Below are 21,870 nucleotides of genomic sequence, written 5' to 3'. Positions count from 1 at the left end.
TTCGGTTTAAAGAATGCAGGTGCCACATTTCAGCGTGCAATGGACTTGGCGTTTGCAAATGAGAAGGATGTGTTTTTGGTGGTGTACTTGGATGACTTGACGGTGTTTTCAAAATCTGATGAAGAGCACATGCATCACCTAAAAATCGTCTTTCAAAAGTGCAGGAAATATGGTCTATCGCTGAATCCTAAGAAGAGCTTGTTCACCATGGAGGAAGGAAAATTACTTGGGCATATCATTTCAAAAGATGGCATCTGCATAGACCCAGCACGTGTGCAAGCAATTCAGCAAATCGATCTGCCGAGGAACAAAAAGGAGATACAGTCATTCAATGGTAAGATGAATTTTCTGCATTGCTTTGTGCCTAATCTTGCGGAACACTTGAAAGAAATGACCAATATGCTTAAGAAGGACAGCCAGGTGAAATGGATGGATGAGGTGGTAAAATCTTTCAACTTGGTCAAATTGGCCCTTTCTTCAGCTCCAGTTCTAGTCAGCACGGACTACACTCAAGATTTCATATTGTTTTCATTTGCTTCTAGGCACACTATGGCAGCGGTATTATTGCAGAAGAGGGATGATCATGAAAGACCCATTGCATTCTTCAGCAGGGCTATAAGGGATGCAACTTTGAAGTACAACATCATTGAGAAGCAAGCCCTGGAATTGGTGAAGGCATTGAAGGATTTCCGGGTATATATCCTACATTCTCACATTCTGGCCTATGTTCCTAATATTGTTGTAAAGGATGTTTTAGTGCAGACTGATCCAGAAGGGAGAAGAGGAAAATGGATCGCAGCCTTGCTAGAATACGATATGGAGATAAAGCCTACAATGCTGGTCAAAGGACAGGGGTTGGCAAAGCTAATGGCCGAATCAAATTTGCATGCATTGGACATAAATCTGATCACTGCCATGTCCGATGAGAATGAGGAAGGAACGTCATTTCAAGTATCCGAAATTTTTGCTTTGTCCCCATGGTATTCTGATATAATATATGTGCTGAAAAATCTATCACCACCGCCTGGCATGGCTAGAAACAAAGCGAGAACACTCAAATTGAAGGCTGCCAAGTTTTGTATCTTGAATTCTGCACTATATTGGAAAGATCCCGGTGGAATTTTGTTAAATTGTCTGGTGGAAGAGGAGGCAGAGAAAGTCATGGAGGATTTCCACGGAGGAGAGTGTGGTGGACATATTTTTTGGAAATCAACAGCGAACAAAATTTTGAGAGCACGATACTACTGGCCTACTTTGTTTGCTGATGTGCATAAGATGGTAAAGCGCTGTCATAAGTGTCAAATTTTCGAAGGAAAACGGAAATTACAACCTTTGCCACTTAAGACTATCGAAGTGAGCACTCCATTCCAGCAGTGGGGGTTGGACTTCATTGGGGAAATTCATCCCGCCTCTTCCGGACAGCATAGGTGGATCCTTACAGCAATGGACTACTTCACAAAATGGATTGAGGCAGCCTCTACTAGACAAGCGACGGACACGGTAATCATTTCATTTCTCGAAAATAACATCTTGTCTCGCTTTGTTTGTCCAAACAAATTAATCATTGATAATGCAGCAGCTTTCAAATCGAAAAGGATGGTAGAATTTTGTCATAAATATCATATAATTTTGTGTCATTCAACTGCCTATCATCCGCAAGGCAATGGATTGGCAGAATCTTCGAATAAATCTTTGGTCAACATCATCAAGAAGCTGCTAGAAATAAATAAGAAGAGCTGGAACAAGAGGTTGGTCCACGCGCTTTGGGCAAACCGGATCAGTGAGAAAAAGTCTATTGGTATGTCACCGTTTGAGCTGGTTTATGGAGTGGACACAGTATTTCCCGCTTCTCTTGGTGTCCCGGTGGTCAAACTTCTTTAGGAGGTTGGCAGTGAGGAAGATCCCATGCAGAGAAGGCTGAATCAAATGATCCACTTGCAGCAAACAATAGAAGAAGTTTTCAAAAACACATCCAAGTTACAGGAGAAGATAAAGAAAATCTATGACAGAAAAGAAAAAGGGGATAAATTTCAGTTGGATGATGTGGTGCTGAAGTGGGATGCAAGGAATGAAGAAAAAGGCAAGCAGAGAAAGTTTGAAAATCTGTGGAAAGGTCCTTTCAAAATCGCAGCATATAGAGGTTAGAATGCCTTTCTTCTGAAGGAAATGAACGGGGAAGACTGTCCTGGGGGGCCGATCAATGCTCGACTGCTCAAGCGGTATCATTGTTGATCTATTAACGCTACTTCCACTAACATTGTAAATACCATTTTTATTTCAGTTTGGTTTCAGTATGTAAAGTTAGTTTTTGAGTTATTCCAATTGTCAAGTTTGAGTCAATTTCTTGGTTATTCCAGCTTTATAAATAAGTCAGAGTCTTGTGCTGTTTATCAAAATGATGACTCCATAGCCCAATGGACAAAAGGCACTCTCTAGCACCTCTAGAGATCTGCTGTTCTTGGCACCTGCAAGGAGCTACCATCCCCCATTGGACCCAATGTTAGAGTCGGTCTGGTCAGCCCTCCGTCAAAGATCAAAACTCTTTGTGCATTTCAATTTTAGGTGTCCCGCTCCATTCACTCAGCTGCATTTCGCTAGGGACATGCCATGATCTGACGGAGAAAGTCATGCTACTCATTTTTCCCTCATCTCTGGCTCCTGCTGGCTCAGGTCTTTGTCCATAACCATCAAAGCCCATGACAGTCCAGGTCTGGTCCTATTACAGGACAAAGTCATTTTTATTGTTTGGGTCTAGAAATTCATCAGTTTGGTCTCTGAAAACATGTCCAAAACAAGCCATGCAAGCTAGAGGGAGGCCCTACACAGTTATGGTTCCGAAAGCTTCATCATCACCTCAAAGGACATCGACTCTTCTTCAAAACTCTGTTTTGAAGAAAAGTCAAACAAGGTCAACTATGACAAATTTTCCAAAAAGTTGTCAGTTGACTTTTTCAGATGCAGTCATGGTTTTCAGGGCCAAATGCCCAGTCACACAGTCCCCGCAAAGAAATGCCGAAAATCCCATCATGAGAGCCAAAATTTCAAAGAAAAAATGAAAAGCAGAGTGTTTTAAAGTCAATGAAAAAAGTGCAAAACACAAACATTAGAAAGTGGGTTTTCAAAGAAGAAAAAATCGAACCCAACTCTCCCAAGCCTATATATACTTGTTTTTGCCCAAAAAAAAAACCATTTGTGCTTTGGCAAGCTTGGAGAGAAATTACAAAGGTGAGAGAGCAAATTCATGAGGGTTTGAGTGAAGGAGAGCTGGTTTCCAAAGGGCGCGGCGCATACACCAGGGCGCACGGCGCACACAGAGGGCGCGACGCACTGGCAGCCAGCCCATAGTGAAAAATCAACAAGGGCATGGTGCATTGGGCTTGGCACACGACGCACATAGCCAGGGAGCTCAAAACACTCGAAAATTTGTTTTATATCCCAGTTGAAGGTTAGCAAGCAAGAGGTAGGCTCGAATGAAACACTTCTCTATTAATTTGGTCAATGGTTTGGTGTTTCTAAGATGTTGAATGATATCCAAAGCACATTAGCCATACATGAAAATAATCATAAAATCAAAAATGATAAACGGGGTCGCAAATTTGTGAAGACGCCACCAAGGTTTTACTCCCCTCCACTTGTCCCCTCACTCCTCGTCATTTTCACCTCCATTCCACCTTGTCTCCTAAGGAAACCCCCTAGGAATCTCCACTAAGACCCTACCCCCGGTGTTCCAAGAAAATTAGTGTCAATTGACAGTGCGCGGCACACACACAAGGTGGTGTGGCGCACTCAAGGCGCGCAGCGCACTGGGAGCCCGGCCACAGTGTTAATATTGCACTGTTGCGGCGCATACCCGACATGCGGCGCACTAGGAAAAGCGCGCGGTGCACAGACCTGTGAGCCTAAAAAAACACCGAATCGCCTAAATTTTTATAAATGGCTCTCAAAATTGCAAAGGTGGCCCTAGATACCTTCACCATTGATCCTTAACTCAGAGAAAAATATGAGTTTGGTGACCATGAAATCAAAGGCAAAATTTTTATTAAGTAAACCCAAAAATGACACAAAGAAGGTCAAAAGCTAGGGTTTTGCTATAGTAAGATGATTGCTAAAGCATACTCCTACCCTACGCCTATCAAACTAATTCCCCTGTAGCAGTTTCCCTTAATAGTTAGCCTAGCTACATTGTAATCATATACATTTGTCCCCTTTATTCCTATAGCTCAAGATATCAAACCCTACCCCATCAAAACCATACCCCAAACACTCCTAAATCCCTGATAAATTTCTCCTTTAAACCCCTATTCCCCTTTTCATCATTCCCCTCCTAACACTCCCCTATTTTATTGTTCCCTTGGTAACAGATTTTCAGAACATCTATCAGTTTCATTGGATTCAGAGGGCAGCATAAAACTTATGGTACAAGCAACAGTAATGGCATCAGAAAATTCATCAGAGTATGAGGAGGGGACCAACTGTGACACATCTTCAGGAGAGAGGGCCCATACGAGACATCACTGGAGCGACAAACATCTCAGTGACGAGCCAAACACCCTCACAGAGCTACAGGCATGCCCACTTTCCATGTCTTGTTTCCAGCACTTGGCATGTTATGAATTTTGCCAAAGGGTGGCAAATGTCAGAGTCATCATGAGTTGGCCCACCTTTTTGCACTTCATCTACAGGGAGGTCAATCTGTCCTGGCTAGGGTCGCTTTCACCTTGACACCTGAGACCATATCAGTGGCAACAGGAATATCGAATGTTGGGGAACAGTGGCATAAGAAAAGGAAGGTGGAGAGGCATCTTTATGAGCCTTACATCAAGAACATCTGTTTGAGCCAGCGCACCAGAGTTTTTCCATTCAGATTTTTGAGGGATGAGTATGCCCCACTCATGAGGTTGATCATGAAGTATTTCAGTTGTGAGGGTAGGTTTTCTCGCCTTTATGCCTATCACATCCGCTTGCTCATATACTTCACCAGGGTGCGGATGATGAGCCTCCCATTTTTCATCTACAACAACATTGAGAAGATGAAAAATTTCATGCAGCGCAAGACCCCACGACAGCAGCTAAACAGTGTCTATCATTTCGCTCTCATCTGTATTTTGGTGGACCATCAGTTGGGATTACAGGGTATTTTTTGGGAGGACTTCATCTCCCGTGATTTCTTCAGCGCTCCTCCGGTGATATCAGAGGCAGAACATGAGGTGGGAGGTCCTTCAGATCAGTTTGAGCCTAAGATGGGAGGTCCTTCACATCAGTTTGAGCCTGAGATGGGAAGTCCTTCACATCAGTTCGAGCACCATGAGACTACCACCATGCCAGTATACATCACATACCAGAAGGGCAGTATACCGTTGTTTGCAGCAGCAAAGCGAGTGTTATCTCCACCCCGGGTGGAAGGGGCCTCGCTTCCGCCATCAGCATCACAGGAGTAGGGTAAGCGCAAGGAGCTAGTGCAGGAGGAAGGGCCATCAGGTGAGCGAGAGACCGAGTTTGTTCTCCTCCAGGATAATGAGACAGATGCATAACTAACCAAGGAGGAGCTTATAGAGATCATCAGGGAGCAACAATCAGAGATTGAAGACTTGTCCATTGATTTAGAAAGGGCCAAGTGGAACATGAATTACCTGGAGTGGAGAAGCAAATAGCTTGAGGAGCAACAGACGATCATGGAGCTGCAGAACATCCGCGAGCAGCGCCAAGCTGCTCAAAGAATAAGAGTTCTGCTCACATCTTTGGAGCAAGCGATCAATGAAGACCGGGAGTCCAACCTTGAGAGGGTCAACATGCATTTGGAGAGGCTGTTGGACAAAGATTATCGAAAACTTGCTATATTGAGACACATGACTTTCCATTACAGGGTGCGGAACATGAGTGCACAGGCCCGGATAAGGAGTTTGAAAGCAAAACTGAGGAAAGCAGCAAGAAGGGTAAAACATGAAAAGGAGAAAGATAGGCTTAGAATATTGGTTGATGCTTCATTGGCTCAGCATGACACCCCATAGAGATCCTCCAGCCCAAATTTCAAAAAATTTGGGCAAATTTTGGTCATAGGAAAATTTTTTGGGCACAAAACAATGAATTCCTCCCTGTGCGCCGCACCACTGGCGCGACGCTAAAAATATAGGACTTTAATCGAGGAATGGCTTGAATATTTGGATTCAGCATCGAAAATTACATCTACTGGTGTCCGAGCAAGAAATTTTGACAAGTTTTGGGTCTCCTAAAGGTCAAAAAACACCCAAAAATGACCTCTCTGCCATGTTTTTGACACACAGAAAGAAGTCTTGGGAGAATAAAGATTTAGAGTGGAAAATGAGCACCAAATTGGAAAATTCTAGTGGGGTTAGAATGTAGACAGGAAACGCTTTCCAACAAGCCCACTTGGGCACATTTTGGACACCTAAAAGTGCCCCAAAATAGGCTCCAAACTGGCGCGATGCACAGAGAATTTGGCGCGACACACAGGGGAAAAAACTGCCAATTTGCTCCCGTTTCGCGAAATTTCGGGTCGCGACTTCTCCAAGTGGGCCCAGTCATATACACTTCAGTTATTTGGCACCAAAGGGGGCATTTAAAGAGTTTTCTCTCCAAATGGGTATCTATCCAAGTGGCAAAAGAATGCAAAGTGTCACCCCAGCCAAATGTCATGCTTGAGATCACTGCACCTGTAGCTGATGGTTGGCTCTCCATCTCCATTTCGTAATGATTTGAGTAACTTCCCAACCCCTGGGCATTCTATCTCTTCTCCACTCATTCTATATATTGTATGCAAGTTATTTTCAAAGGGTTGGCTGGCTTGTAACTTCTGGGAGACTGTGGGAAAGAAACTTTGTTTCTTCACTGTGTATTTTTGACAGAGAATTAATGAAAGGTAGTGGCTCTGTTTCATGAGATTCTTGTTGTTGTGAGTGTAGCAAATGTGTTCTTATGTTCCATCTGTATCTTGTTATGTTTCATAATTTCATTCACATTTCACTTCAGTGAAATTTTCTAAGTGAGATTAGGTAGAATTCAATTTATATTGCTCTGCTTGTGGGAAAATTTCATGTGCAGTGTCATTCTTCTGTTGAAAAGGATTCACGTGACTATGCCCTTTTCACTTTCTTCAGCAATCTTTCCATTCCGTGTTACCTTAAACCAAAATTGCTTCTCTTTCCGCCTACCTTGCCTCACGGAATAATCTGTGCCTTCATTTTCAATTCTCTGTTATTTACTGAGCGCTAGTCCCATATACATCCCAGAAGCTCGATCACTTCATAAAATCTTTTCCAAAATCCCTATCCACTTACTAGCCTAAGGTAAACAGTGTATTGTAAGTCACCTCAGACCGTTTTCGATCATATATTCACTGAGCGTGACTCAGAGAGAGCCCTCTCTTGCTCTGGTAGGGCTAGCTACTAGACTGAGCGTGGTTTGTGGTTACCATAATTTTTTCCTTGCTTCAGCCTAAGGCAGATTTAGGTGCTAACAGATGTATAGGGGAGTAATTAGCTCATCATCCCCGTAAGTGATCCAGTTTTCGTAAGAATAGTATTTCACATTGCGGTACTCGGAGGAAGTGCCATAAGTTAGGTAGTGAAAAAAAAATCCCAACACACAGCGAAGTATCTGGACACAACAGAGTACGGTTAGGAAAATTTGATGGCCACCGTAGGATGAGTGTGAATGCATCACCACTGTTCGTAGCTACAAGGAACTAACAACCATGTGAATTCAACATGGGCTAGGGTAGAGGTGGCATGTTGCCATAAGATCACTGCGACCAATGACTATATATTAAATATTTTAAATCAAAATCATCATGTAACGTTAAATAGCCAATAATTCACTAGAATCAAGTTATTAGTAGCGCTAGAAAAACCATACATTCAGTTCAAAACCCATAACCAATGTGTATAAGGGATATCACCAAATTTATTATGTCAAATACATTCTACCTCGTGACAGGTGATACGAGGGGAAGGTTTGAAATATTTATATGCTTAATTTTCAAAAGTTTAATAATACACCAATCATTGAAAACTATGCATCGACGAAAATAGCAACGTATCATCTAGTGGATAGGGGAAACAAAAGTATAATAACCATCCAATGTGACCAGGGATATGTTTTCAATGTAGAATAAAGTTGACTAATGAAACCTATGGGCATAAATAAATAAATATATAAAATAAATTAGTGCAGTTAATGTCGAAACTAGACTTGTGATAGATGGTATCAGAGCCCAGGTTCAAAATGGGGCTTGAAGGAACCACCACAGTAAAAATTAGAAATGTACATAATTAAAATATAATTTAAGTGATGAAGTACTAATACATGTTTATGTTTGTATAAAAATTATTCAAGTGAAGCACACTGCTACATAGTGGAAGAAGACCCCCCTCCAGCTATAACAATGGGAGAGGAATTATATGTTGAGTTGGGGGATGAAAATACCCCACCAACATCACATTTTATGGATATTATCATAAATCTACAACAGGAATTGGCTCACCTCAAAAACAACAATGAATGTTTGTTAAAAGCTAGTGAGGAGTAGGAATGAATGATAAGAGAGTTGAGTCATAGAGTAATAGAGCCATAAGTAAAAAAAAAAAAAATGAAGAGTGTGGAGATGGAATCAAAAAAGTCTGAAAGTGGAGGTGATTCAGACAAGACCTATCCAAGAAGCTAGAAAATAAAGAAGAAGTTGGAACTGCAAGGGGATTTTAGGAAGATAAAACCCCCTACTTTTGATGGAGAGAAGGAAGAGGATGCAGAGGCTTGGCTCCTCAATATGACCAAGTATTTCCAAGTGTATGAGTATGAGAGAAATTTAAAATCCAGATTGGCCATTTACCAGCTGCAAGGGAAAGCTTCTCTCTAGTGGGAAGAGGCCAAAATAGTACATACCTTGGAGGAGAAGACAGTGTCCTGGGAGGAATTCCAAAGGCATTTCAAGTCTCAATATCTAAATGAATGGTATTATGATGATAGAGCTAAGGAGTTTCATGAACTAAGACTGGGGCAATTAATAATGGATGATCTTGTGGCTAAATTTACCAATTTGTTGTGGTATTTCCCTTGTATTAAAGAGGAGAAAGACAAGGTACAACAATTTTTGAACTGCCTACCATCCACTTACAAAGAAACGATTGAGTTCAACAATCCTAACACAATGGATGAGGAAATAAGTTAATAAACTTGGTGCCGTTATCAACAATTCAGGAATCGGGGTGAAGGTTTACAACCATGGCAAGGTAAGGTCAGAAAAAAATAGTAATGGGGTCAGAAAGACAAAACCCCACTTATCTTAAGAATTTTCGGAAGGACCATCAGCGGAAGAATTTCAGTAAGGGAAATTTAAATTAGTAGCCATAGTCTCAAACTAGGTCAAAACCCATGGATCTGAACAATAAAAAGATCGGTGGGATCAAGGAGAGAGAACGTTGAAGTGGTGGGGTGTGGTGAAACACACCTATTGAGATACTTCTCGCATAATCCCAGATCCATTCATAATATTCAAGATATCCATGAAGCAACAACTGTGAATGATGTTTCTAGAAACATTCCTAGGATAAGTGTTGCACTGGTGGACAGACAGGTTGAGCATCAATCTACCATGATTAAGATTGAAGGTACGTTTAAGTTACATGAGGCCCTAGCTTGTGGAAAAATGTGAATTCAAACTTGAAATATTTAAAACTGCATGGTTGATACAGTTAGAAACTAGCACAAAAATAAAGGTAACTAGCCAAGTAAGATAGTGTCCCATCAACTTAAATGGTTTTTCCAAAGAAGTAAATTTAAATATCCTTCCTCTAGGTTCCTATGATGTATTAATAGGCATGGACTGGTTGGAGAAACATGGATTTGTTGTAAACTAATTAGAGAAAACAATAGGTCGTGTTAATCAATATGGACAAAACTAGTTAATTAAAGGCATAACAAAATCAATATCAATTAGACAAATTTCAGGTTTACAGCTAAAAAATAGTGGAAGAAAAGGGTATCAGTTATATATGGTGCATGTGGAAGCTAATAAACAGTAAAAAAAAAAAGTAAAATTTAGAGACACTGCCAATCATTAAGGAATTTTGGGATGTTTTTCCAGAGGAAATTCCAGGTTTACCTCCCCACAGAGACATAGATTTCTCCATTGAGCTAGTAGCAGGTGCAACCCGAGTATCTAGAGCTCCTTATAGAATGAGTACATCAAAGTTATTAGAAATGAATATGCATCTACAAGAGTTATTAGATAAGTGCTACATTAGACCTAATGTCTCACCGTGGGGGGCTCTTATGTTATTTGTGAAGAAATAATATGGCACACTTAGAATGTGCATTGACTATCAACAATTAAATAAGTTAACTATAAAAAATAAATACCCACTTCCTCGTATTGATGATCTATTCGATCAAGTGAGGGGGGAAACTATATTTTCAAAAAGTTATTTAAGGACTAGGTATCAGTAATTGAGAATAAAGGATGCAGACATTCATAAGACAACTTTTCGACCAAGATATGGTCACTACGAATTTGTAGTGTTACCATTTGGTCTTACTAATGCACCAACAACCTTTATGTGTTTAATGAATAGTGTCCTTAACAAGTACCTTGATAAATTTTTGTTGGTATTTATATATGACATTTTAGTGTATTCTAAGAATGAAGAGGAACATAGGGAACATCTGAGATTAGTGCTGCAAACTTTAAGGGAAAATCATCTATATGCTAAACTTAGTAAATGTGAATTTTATAAGGACAAAATACAATATTTGGGTCATGTTATTTCAAAGGAGGGATTATTTGTTGATCCTGAGAAGGTTAGGGCTATTTTGAATTGGCCCATACCAAAGGATGTGTTAGATGTCTGCTCATTCATGGGAATCACAAGATATTACCAAAGATTTATAGAAGGATTCTCTAAACTGGCCTACCCTATTACATCCTTACAAAAGAAGGGAATAAAATTTGAGTGGACAACCAAATTTCAGGAAAGTTTTGATAATTGAAACACTTACTTACACTGGCTCTTATTTTACAGTTTTCAGATCTGAATAAAGAATGTATTATTTGCACATATTCTTGTTAGGAAGGGTTAGAGGGGATTTTGATGCAGGAAAATTCAATAGTAGCTTATGAGTCCAGGAAGTTGAAAACACATGAAAATAATTATGTGGTATATGATCTAGAGTTGGTTTTTGTAATACATACTTCAAAATTGTGGAGGCATTACGTATTAGGAAAATAATTTACCTTGGTAACAAATCATATCATCCTAAAATATTTCTTAAACCAACCGGATCTTAATGTTAGATAGACTAGGTGGCTATTTTTTCTTAGTGAATTCAAAGTATGATATTAAATGCATAAAAGGAAAAGAAAGTAAAATTGCAAATGCATTAGGTAGACATGCACATGTTGTAATGGGGGTATTTGTTATAAGTATTAGAACAAATTTTGTAGAGTAGATTAAAAATTCCTTTTTAGAAGACAATAAATACCTGTAAATTGAACCGAAAATATAGAAACCAGAAATTCCAGGTTATGTAGAGAACTCTAGAAATTTGTTAATCTATAGAAATAGATTGTATGTCCCCAATGTGATTTCTTTAAAACATTTGATATTAGATGAATATCATAAGAAACCATATGCGGGACATCTTGGATATAAAAATATGATAACAACATTAAGAAAAGGTTTTTTCTAGCCGGGCATGAAAAAGGAGGTGGAAAAATACTTATCAAAATGTTTAGAATGTTAGCAAGTAAAGGTGGAGCACCAACACCCCACTGGATTGTTAAATCCACCGCCCATCCCTTGATGGAAATGGAATGTGATTTTAGTGGATTTTATTACGGGATTTTCAAAGACTATATGATAACATGATTCCATCATGGTGGTGGTGGACACTTTAATCAAAGTAGAACATTTCATACTAGTACAATTTACTTATGGAATAACACAGACCTACTAAGTGGGAGGATTTTATGCACTTAGCAAAATTTTCTTACAACAACAGTTACCAATCTTCAATAAAAATGAGTCCCTTCGAAGCTCTGTATGGAAAAAAATGACACACGCCTTTCAAATGGATTCATCCCAAAGGTAGGCTAATATTTTGGCCAGAGGCGTTGCATGAAAAGGAATAGGTGATGGAGAAAGTTAAAAAAAAAAAACTGCACAGGATAGGCAAAAACGTTATGTCGATAGGAAGAGAACTCACAAGGAATTAAATATTGGAGACCATGTCTATTTAAGTCTAAAACCAAGAAAAAGTGCCTTAAGAATCGGAATCCGTACAAAACTGGCACCACTTTTTTATGGGCCCTTTGAGATTTTAGAGAAAGTGGGACCAGTAACATATCAACTAGAATGACGTAGCCATATTAAAGTACATAATGTTTTTCATGTGTATTTATTAAATAAATATGTTCATGATAATTCTCACATAATTGGTTAGATTTTGGTACATTTGGAACCAGAAGGAGATTTCCTGGCAGAGCCACTACACATCTTAGATCAGAAATATATGATGCTCTGGAATCAAGTCATTGTTCTGGTTAAAGTGCAATGGAAGCACTTTACACCTGAGGAGGTTACTTGGAAGTTAGAAGATAAAATTGAAGAGGCTTATTCAACACTATTTCAAAAGTTAAGTTATTGAACAATGAACACTAAGGATGATGTTGAATAAAATGAGGGGGGCGGGATGTAATACCCATCTATATTTATGATAATGTCTTGTTGTATTGACCTTTATTTAGTTGTAGACCTGATGGTGGGAAAACCATAATTTTTTGGAATTAATATGAAAAGTAAAGTATTATGATGTAATAAATAATTTTTTATTAATAAATGAAAACATGAAAACCTACTTGGGAAAGAAACACTAGAGTGAAGGGATTCTTGGCAAATTTGGAAAATTATCCTTGATGGATGAGAGAAAAATAAATCTTCCCTAAAAAGGATTCCTAAAAATACCTAGGAGGTAATAGACAAGATTTAATGAGATGGGAGAGAAAGGTCAATTAAATCACTTAGTTGTAGAAAGATGCTAAGTATGGGTGGAATAAAGCATCACATGAGAGAAAATCAGGTTTAAGGAAAAATGGAGAAACAACTTTTTCAAAAAGGAAAGGAAAGAAAGCCTAGGCAAGTGGGTTGGCAGACCCAAGAAAAGTGGGACGCCGCTAAGGAAAAATATGCTAGGGAAGTAAATGTATAAAATACATTATCTTGGAATCAAGAGGTTGATTTCTTTTGGGTAAGCACATCCCATCTCAGGGGAACTAGTGGCTTCACTTCATGCTCGGGAGGAAGGTGTAATTCCCAAGCAAGTTTTTCCAGCATAGATACAGTTAGAATTTCTGGTTACACTCCATATTTTTTATTGATAAGTTTGTGTATGGTAATTATTGGATGTAGTGCATGCAGGATGTATAGCAATATACCTTAGTTGAGAGTTTGATTAAGGTTTTAGTTATCTAGTGCGAGCCACACTAAATGCAGTTTCAGTCTTTTATTGATTTATGAAACATGGTTGTTTTATAATATAAATATGTGCATGTAGGCATTAGAATCATAACCCGCTATCCATTTTCATTATTTTATATATGATGATGAAGGGTAAATCTACAGAATGGAAAGCCTGTTTATATGTATTTGGGAAATGTTATGCGTAAATATGAATAGGAATGTACATTCATATTCTAGAATAAAATAAAATAAAATAACAATTAAAACATCCTTGGCAAGTTGGGAAATAAAGCTCAACCTAAGGAGGAAAGAAGTTAAAATTCAATAGTGGTTTAGAAAAGTAATCAGGGTATAAGAACACAACCATCTTGTCGAACTGGGAACCATTTCTCAAGGATGGGAAGTCAATACAAATTCCAAGTTGAATGTAAATTATATTCATGTAGAGATCAAAATAGTGGAAAGTTAAATTGCCTCCCTTAGATTTGCAAGGGCTTACCAGAGAAGGAAAAAAAAAAGATCGAATGGCCTTGGAAGATAGAGATAATTGGGCCACGCGAAGTAGTTCCATAGAGGTCACACAAATAATAATAATAATAATAATAATAATAATAATAAATCTATTAGAACCCAAACAGGTTATGTTAACCAATTCTCTGTTAGTTTTAAGTTTAGGAACCACAAGAGAAAATAAGAACATAGATAGTAGCTAGAGGTGTGCATCCAATAACTTGAATCCTCGTGAAAAGCTAAAAATTGTATATTATAATAATTGACAGAAGATAACGAACGAACATGAAATTCTACCTCTGGCGCTCATTTAAAATTATAAGTGTCAGTAGGACCAATAGGGTGAAAATGTAAATACGAATTTATCAAAATATATGGCTTTGGTTGAGACCAAGATACAACTATACTCATTGATGTATTTACTGTAACAATGTCATATAAGAATAGAGTGGGGAAATGGTTACATTAAAAATACACATGCAGGAGTGTGTGATACATATAGTCTAAGAAAAAAAATACAGTGATTGCACAATAGTTTTCATTATAACTGATAACCTCAATTATCACATAAATAAGTGTTATACTCAGGAACCTGGAAAGGAAATAAAAGTAAAATCTATCACAGGAAAACCCTCAATTGTTTCTTAACAGAGGAATTTGAAAACAACTTAGTTCACCGACATCTCGCCTTTAAATTTAGAAATTATTATAAGGATTATCAAATCATATTTGAAAACCAACTCATGTGATGAGTGAGTGATATTGTAGCCTTCATAACTCTAAACAAGAAGAAAAAAACATTGTAACCTCCCCACCCCAATTGGGTTTTTGGGAATAGAGAAAATCTTATAAGTGTTAAATAGTATATTTCTCTCTAAGCCAAAGAGTGGCAGAGTGAAAGGAAATAAAAACATAGAATTTTTCTTGAAGGTCTAAAATTAGAGTGTAGGTATCTGGGAGAGAAATTAACAATGACCGGCCTGTAGCATCAATGAAGGAGGTTAGAAGTTTCACTCTCCTTACTCCTCAAAAATCCAAAACAAGAAAATAAATTCAATCGGAATTTGCATACCTACAACAAGGAAGGGTTCAATGGGTAAGCACAAACATTCAAGTATTGGGAATCATGGTTTAGTGAGTATAATAAAATTTAAAACAAAAATAAAATGCCCATGGTAGTAATGAGTGTTTTAGAAAGGGTTACCCTATAGGAATCACAATAGATTATCATTCCAATTGCGTCATGACTATTCACTAGACAGAAGGAAGGGGATATGTAAAAAAATTAAAAGGAATACAAACTATATAGATACCTACAACGTTGTGAGTCAGGGAGGCATGGGATCTTCCCATAACTAACCAGATGGTGTAAGGTTCATGGTGATTATTTATATACATCTAGAAAGAAAGAAAAAAATTACCCACATATACATTCTTCTATACATTAACATGGAACCGATGAGGAACAGAAAGGAAGCCCTAGTGTCCGTAGGAACATAAATGAGTTGCATACCTAGGGGAAACAATAAAAACCTTGTATACATATGTACCTAGGTTGTCTCTAGACAAAAATGTCTCCAGGCGAATGGTTCAACCTTCTGAGATTAGATGTAGGCGTTTAGTAATTAAGGGAAAAAAATGAAAACATAGCGTTGAGTGAGATTTCTGCCATACACCATCAATAATTGTAACGAAGGTGACGAATGAAGAACTAGTAAATTATTTAGAGGAAACAAAAATGTAAATATTAAACCAGGGACAACTATCACATCTAGGGGAAAGGCTTAAACTAGGAAGTGTCTCTTCAACTAGGGGTTGAAAACCTACAGAGGTTAAGAAATAACAAAAACAATAATGAGATTGATATATATATATGTATATATATAGATATATATATCTATATATATATATATATATATATATATATATATATATATATATATATATATATATATATATATATATATATATATATATATATATATATATATATATATATATATATATATCTATCTATATCTATATCTATATATATATATATATATATATATATATATATATATATATATATATATATATATATATAGTCTGAATTGATGCAGAGGGGATTAAGGAACTCACCATGCCTATAAGTGACCCAGTTGTTTTAGGAATAGTATTTTGCATAGCGATGCCTAGAGGAAGTGCCACAACTTAAGCAGTGGAAAAAAAATCCCAACGCACAAGGAAGGGTCTAGACACAATAGAGGTGGGTTAGGAAAATCCAATCGCCACCATGGGATGAGCGTGAATGCATCACAAGCATTTGTAACTGCAAGGAACTAACATCCATGTGAATTTCACATGGGCTAGGGCATAGGTGTTACACTGCTAGAAAAGCACCAAGACCAATGACTGTAGATTAAATATATTAAATCGAAATTAGCATGTAACATTAAATAACCAACAATTCACCGGAACCAAGTTGTTAGTATCACTAAGAAAACCATACATTCATTTCAAAACCCATAACCAATGTGCATAAGGCATATCACCAAATAGATTGTCAAATACATTCTACCTCATGATAGGTGAGATGAGGAGAAGGGTTGAAATAATTATATGCTTAATTTTTAAGTTTTTAATAATACATTGATAGCTGCAAACTATGTATTGATGAAAATACCGAAGTATCATCTAATAGATAGGGGGAACAAAAGTATAATAATCATCCAATGCGACCAGGGATATGTTTTCAAAGTAGAATAAAGTTGACTAATGAAACCTATGGGCATAAACAAATAAATAAAATTTAGTGTAGTTAATGTCGAAACTGGACTTGTGACAATGTCATTTTTCGATAAGTAATGCATTTCTATGTAAAAAAAATGTTATGAAGGATGGCACAATTTGCTGATAAACAAAGCCATAGTCTAACCAAACTGCTTTTTTTCCCTGGAAATCATGGAAATTTCGGCAAGATTTTGATAAAATCCGATAGGAATTTTTGTAAATTTAGGTTATAACTGTCAAACTTCAAGGTTGTGGGTGCCCCGAAGGTTTTTGATAATGTTGAACCTATTTCCACCACCATAAAAAAAAAACATAATTCAAACACTGCTAGTGCAAGATTTTTTGAAAATTTTTTGCCCGAATTCCAGTCACTTTTAGTCATCTAGGCAATTCCTTTGTCTTCGTAGACACTTCCATAAACAAAGGACACTAATCATTCTCAATGCATTGTCTGGCCTTTACGTAACTTTTTCTCACGACATTGTACTTCTTCTATGTAGAGATATACATGTTCTATGACAAGACATTCTAAACAATAAAATAAATGTTTTGCCTCTTTCTATGTTTCATTTCAGTGTAATATGTTAATGTGATTCATCATTATTTACTAATTAATTTAAAGAAAAATTTATTTTCATGAAACAAGGGAATGTGATATTTAAATCCAATCAAAGTGTTCTTCAATTACGAACATAACATAGTAAAGAATACAAAAAGTATTAAAAACATGTTTGATTCCAATAAATGTTTTGGAAATTTTGTTAAAATCAACAATATTTCTAAAATATTGTAAAATAAAATTGATTATTTCCACATGGTCTTGGATAGATGGTGATCGGGTGCTTTATTAAGGAACTCCTTGATGTGAAGTCACCAGTTCAATTACCTGCCTCGATTGGGGTGATATATTAGACATGATGAAGATGTAGTCTTGCTAAGCTCACTGAAAAGAAAAAAAGAAGAAAGAAAAATTGAATATATTAATGTATTTATATTTTCGATTTGAAAAATTATAAATTAGAAAAAAAATTATGATTTTTACTACAAATATTAATAAGTAGATTTTTTTAATGCTAAAAGTTAAAGATGTAAAAAAAACTTAAAACCATATTTTATAAATGATATAAAATATAGCATGATAATTAAATAAATAATATTATTTAATAACTTAATTATCATATGTGTCTGTGTGTGTGGGGGGGGGGGGGGGGGGGGGGGTTGAGAGAAGTTATACATTATAAATAAGCAACACAAAATTTATTAAATAATTTAAAAACCTATATGAATAATTTATCAACATAAAATGGAATTTAACATATGGATCCTTTAAAACATAAAATGAATTACATTAAATTATTTAAATTTTCATAAAATTTATAATAGTGCCAATCATTTCAATGTCATCAGTATAAAATATGGTTTAGGAGAAGCATTTTTAGAACATAAAATGGTTTTATTATAAAATTAAATTTTCCATGTTTTTAATAGACATAAATAATAAACTAAATCATCCTTAATTATTGGGCCATTTGTTCAGATAAAAGACAATTTCATGAACTTTGATTTTATTTCAAAGTGAAAAAATGGATTACATGTTGGGGATTAAATTAGAGAATAGAAAACAAAATCGAAAGAAAATAAGCAGAAGAGTAATTAAGCTCCAAGATCATGGGTGGTATCTAGATACACAATTATAAAACTTAAGAAAAGCACATTGTTATAAAAACATTGTAATACATGACAATGAATTCAATACTCTTGAATATATATTTGTATCTAGAGACACCGTTATAGCACTTATGCAAAACACAATGTGATTAAAACATCACAATGCATGACAATGAATTCAATACTCTTCAATATATATTTGACCCATAGAATTATTTATTTATAGTGTCCAATTCTAATGAACTTTCTTGAATTGTAGAAAATTTGGTATGCAAACAAGAATGGACAATTCCAGCCATTTCCATGAAACTTTGTTGTTTCATCAACAAATTGAATTTTCTAGTTGACCTAATTCTCATTAAATAACCAACTACATGAGTGGACCCAATTGTCCAATCAATTCCTCTAATCACTCAATTAATGATCATGTTAGCCAACAAATCAACTGATTGTTCACTAGTTGCCTACTTAATCAACCTGTCAATCACTCAGTTGACTACTTTGCTAATAATCTAGTTGACTAATTATATATTATTATATGATCCTCTAATTGATTGTCTCAAAGATATCTAAATATGTGATGAACCAACATAAACTTAGGTCCCAACATCCCCCATCAGCAGAATGTTCTAGAGTTTCAAGAGGTGAAATTATGTTAGTATGACACTCCCAGTTACACGTCAATTTGTCGCCATGACACTTGATCAGTTTATGGATATTATTACCATCCATGAACATGTTGAAACTATCTCCCTTAGAAGTCCAACAACTCAAAATATGTTAAAGTCCATGAGAAATTTGGATGAAATACCTCTCACACATTGTTAAGTTCCACCTACGCTAATTTCTCTAGTGTTTCTCATGCATGTGCTGAATTTTACTCTGAGAACAGCACAAAGTTGTGCTCTGTCTGTAACTATAAACCTGCATAGGTGAATTCTAGAAAGTAAAAATAAAAAGTACATTCTAGAAACCTAGTTGGTCAAATATTTCCCAACTGAAAGCTTCCAGTTGATGAATATTCGAACTATAACCCTCATAAGTTGCATCTCCATCCCTTTTCCCATGGTAACCGAATCCTTCACTAAACAATTCTCTTCCTTTTCTTAGGGATCTAAAACTTCCCCCTCTTTGATCTATAAAAGGACTAGAGGGTTGACGGATGAACGAGGTCAAAATTTAGTGAATACAAACTTATGTTGCTAGTTTGAGAATGGAGAGCTCGTTATCTAAGGAAGAGATTGAAGGAATTTGGGAGGGACCTCGCGACATCTAGGTAAAGGTTGTAAGGATTCTCTTATCTTTTGATTAATACAAATGAGCACTTTCTCCCATTGATTTTGTCTTTTGTGAATGATGAATAGTTTTCAATTGGTTATTATGCTCATTAAGAAAAGTTCAATCCCTATTTTCCTTGATCATTAGGCTAAGTTGTTTGAATTACTATATCGCATCTGCTTTTGATCCTTTTTACGGTTTATGTTTGCAGCTTCTACTAAGCATTGAAGAGTTGCATCAAGTCACAACCAAGGATCTTCATCATGCATTTCGTGAAACCAGTAAGAGGTTTATCTATCAGTTAGACTGCTTGTAATTTGGTTAAGTTTAATTTAGAGAAAGAGTCAGTTCATTTGTCATGATTGTCTCTAGTTTTCATTTAGCATCTAGAGAGATCGCTCTTGTCTTCAAGAGGGATTGTCTGGTGTAACAAACTAGTGACCATACTAGGGAACGTCTCTATTCTCATCTTTTTCCTTAGCCTTGATTTCTGATTTTTTTGATTTATCCAACCCTGAGTCTTCATAAATTAATGGCCTTTTAGATCTGATTGGTTGATTTTTGAGTTTTTTTATTTTTTCTTTAAGTTTTCTTCCCTGCGTCATTTCTGTTTGTACACATAGTGTAGATCTACGTGCTTTTTTCCATAGCAACTGAGTGGATGCACACTGTTGCCTACTAAAGACCCACGTAGGCCTTGAATTTTTTTTTAAATTTCATTATAGCTTCAACCCAAACCTGAACTTGTCTTTCTAAAAGTTTCCTTCTATTTGTTTGGACTATGTGATTTCTTTTCTGAACTCAGTTGATTGCTTTGTTAATGATTTTCTGAAAATGAGATCTTTTTGGAAGAATACCTTACGGTTTTGACTGGTTGATTTGTTGATTGATCAAAATAATTTTGAATGTCCTTTTATCATTGATATTCTTATTTTTTTCTGTCAAATACACTGGTTAAGCTTCAAAAATTATTTATTTGTAGTCAAAATCACTTTGAATTACAAGTTAGGGTTTCTGAAGACCTTGTGCTTTTGTGGAAAAATCATAGTTATTTTTGCTTGATAAAAGAAGTTGTTTCTTTCATCTTGGAAAAATTTTCGTGATTGCACTATTATTATCATCGAATCAAAGCATTCATAAGAGAATATGTCTTTTCTCCATCTTCTTGATTGATTTCTGTGTGCTTGAAAGTTTCAAGTGATTAGAAGAAAAGAGTTTTTTAGTTTATTTTGATAATTAGGGAAATCTGGAAATTAGTTTGTTGGTTGCATTTTTCATTACAAAATAGTGAAATTGGTTGTTTTGAGGAAAGTTGAAAAGTTGTGAGTTGTTGCATTTTATTTCTCAAAAATCAAAGAAAACTCTTTCTTTTCTCTAAATAGAATTTCATCGAAAATTGAAAGTTGCTTTTGCATTTTAGAGTGCATTAAGATTTCGAGTCATCACAACATCATAAGTTTCACCTCCATTACCCATTGAGTAAAAGAACAACTTAATAATACAATGCTAATTAAAATTCACTTAGAAATTTATATTTTTTAGGGCTCTTTTCACCTACATTAGCTTAAGTGTAGGGCTTTGGAATAGGGAAGGAAGTAAACTTTCCGAAGCTACAAACAAACAATATAATCTTGAGTTAGGGAGAGAAAATCCAAGTATTTATGTTTTGTTCTGTGAAGCTCTTCTTATACTGAGTTAAGCACGATGTTGTGTCAACTCTGGTGAAGTGATTCAACCCAATTCATTAGCTTAGATAGAGTGATTTACACATATTACAATGTTGCTGAAAGGTACTTGGTGCTACTTGAAAGTAAATCTCCAATTGATCATGTGGAGGAGCCTTCAAGGGGATTGATCTTGTTACTCTGCACTTGCGTGTACATCTGATTTATGACTGTCCCCCCGGTAAAATTGTTGTATTTGGTGAACATAGTGACTATAATCCTATGGCTCTACCTAAGGTGAGAGCAGAGGGAAGGTCTTGATATACCTAGCACAGATGTTGGCTAGACTCACTTGGACTCTGTTATCACTCAGATTTTCCTTGAAGTTGTAAGAAGAAGGAAAGGGGTCCGAGGTAACCACAAACCAACTTTTAAGTACAGAATCTATCCAATCTATACTCAGAGAGGGCTCTCTCTTTAAGATTTAGCTTTGTTTTATAGGATATTAG

This window comes from Pinus tabuliformis, chromosome 7 (genome assembly GCF_031772625.1).
Source record: "Pinus tabuliformis cultivar Carrire ecotype Pingquan chromosome 7, CPIR1, whole genome shotgun sequence".
NCBI classification, from domain to species: Eukaryota; Viridiplantae; Streptophyta; class Pinopsida; order Pinales; family Pinaceae; genus Pinus; species Pinus tabuliformis.
This window is presented reverse-complemented; position numbering follows the sequence as displayed.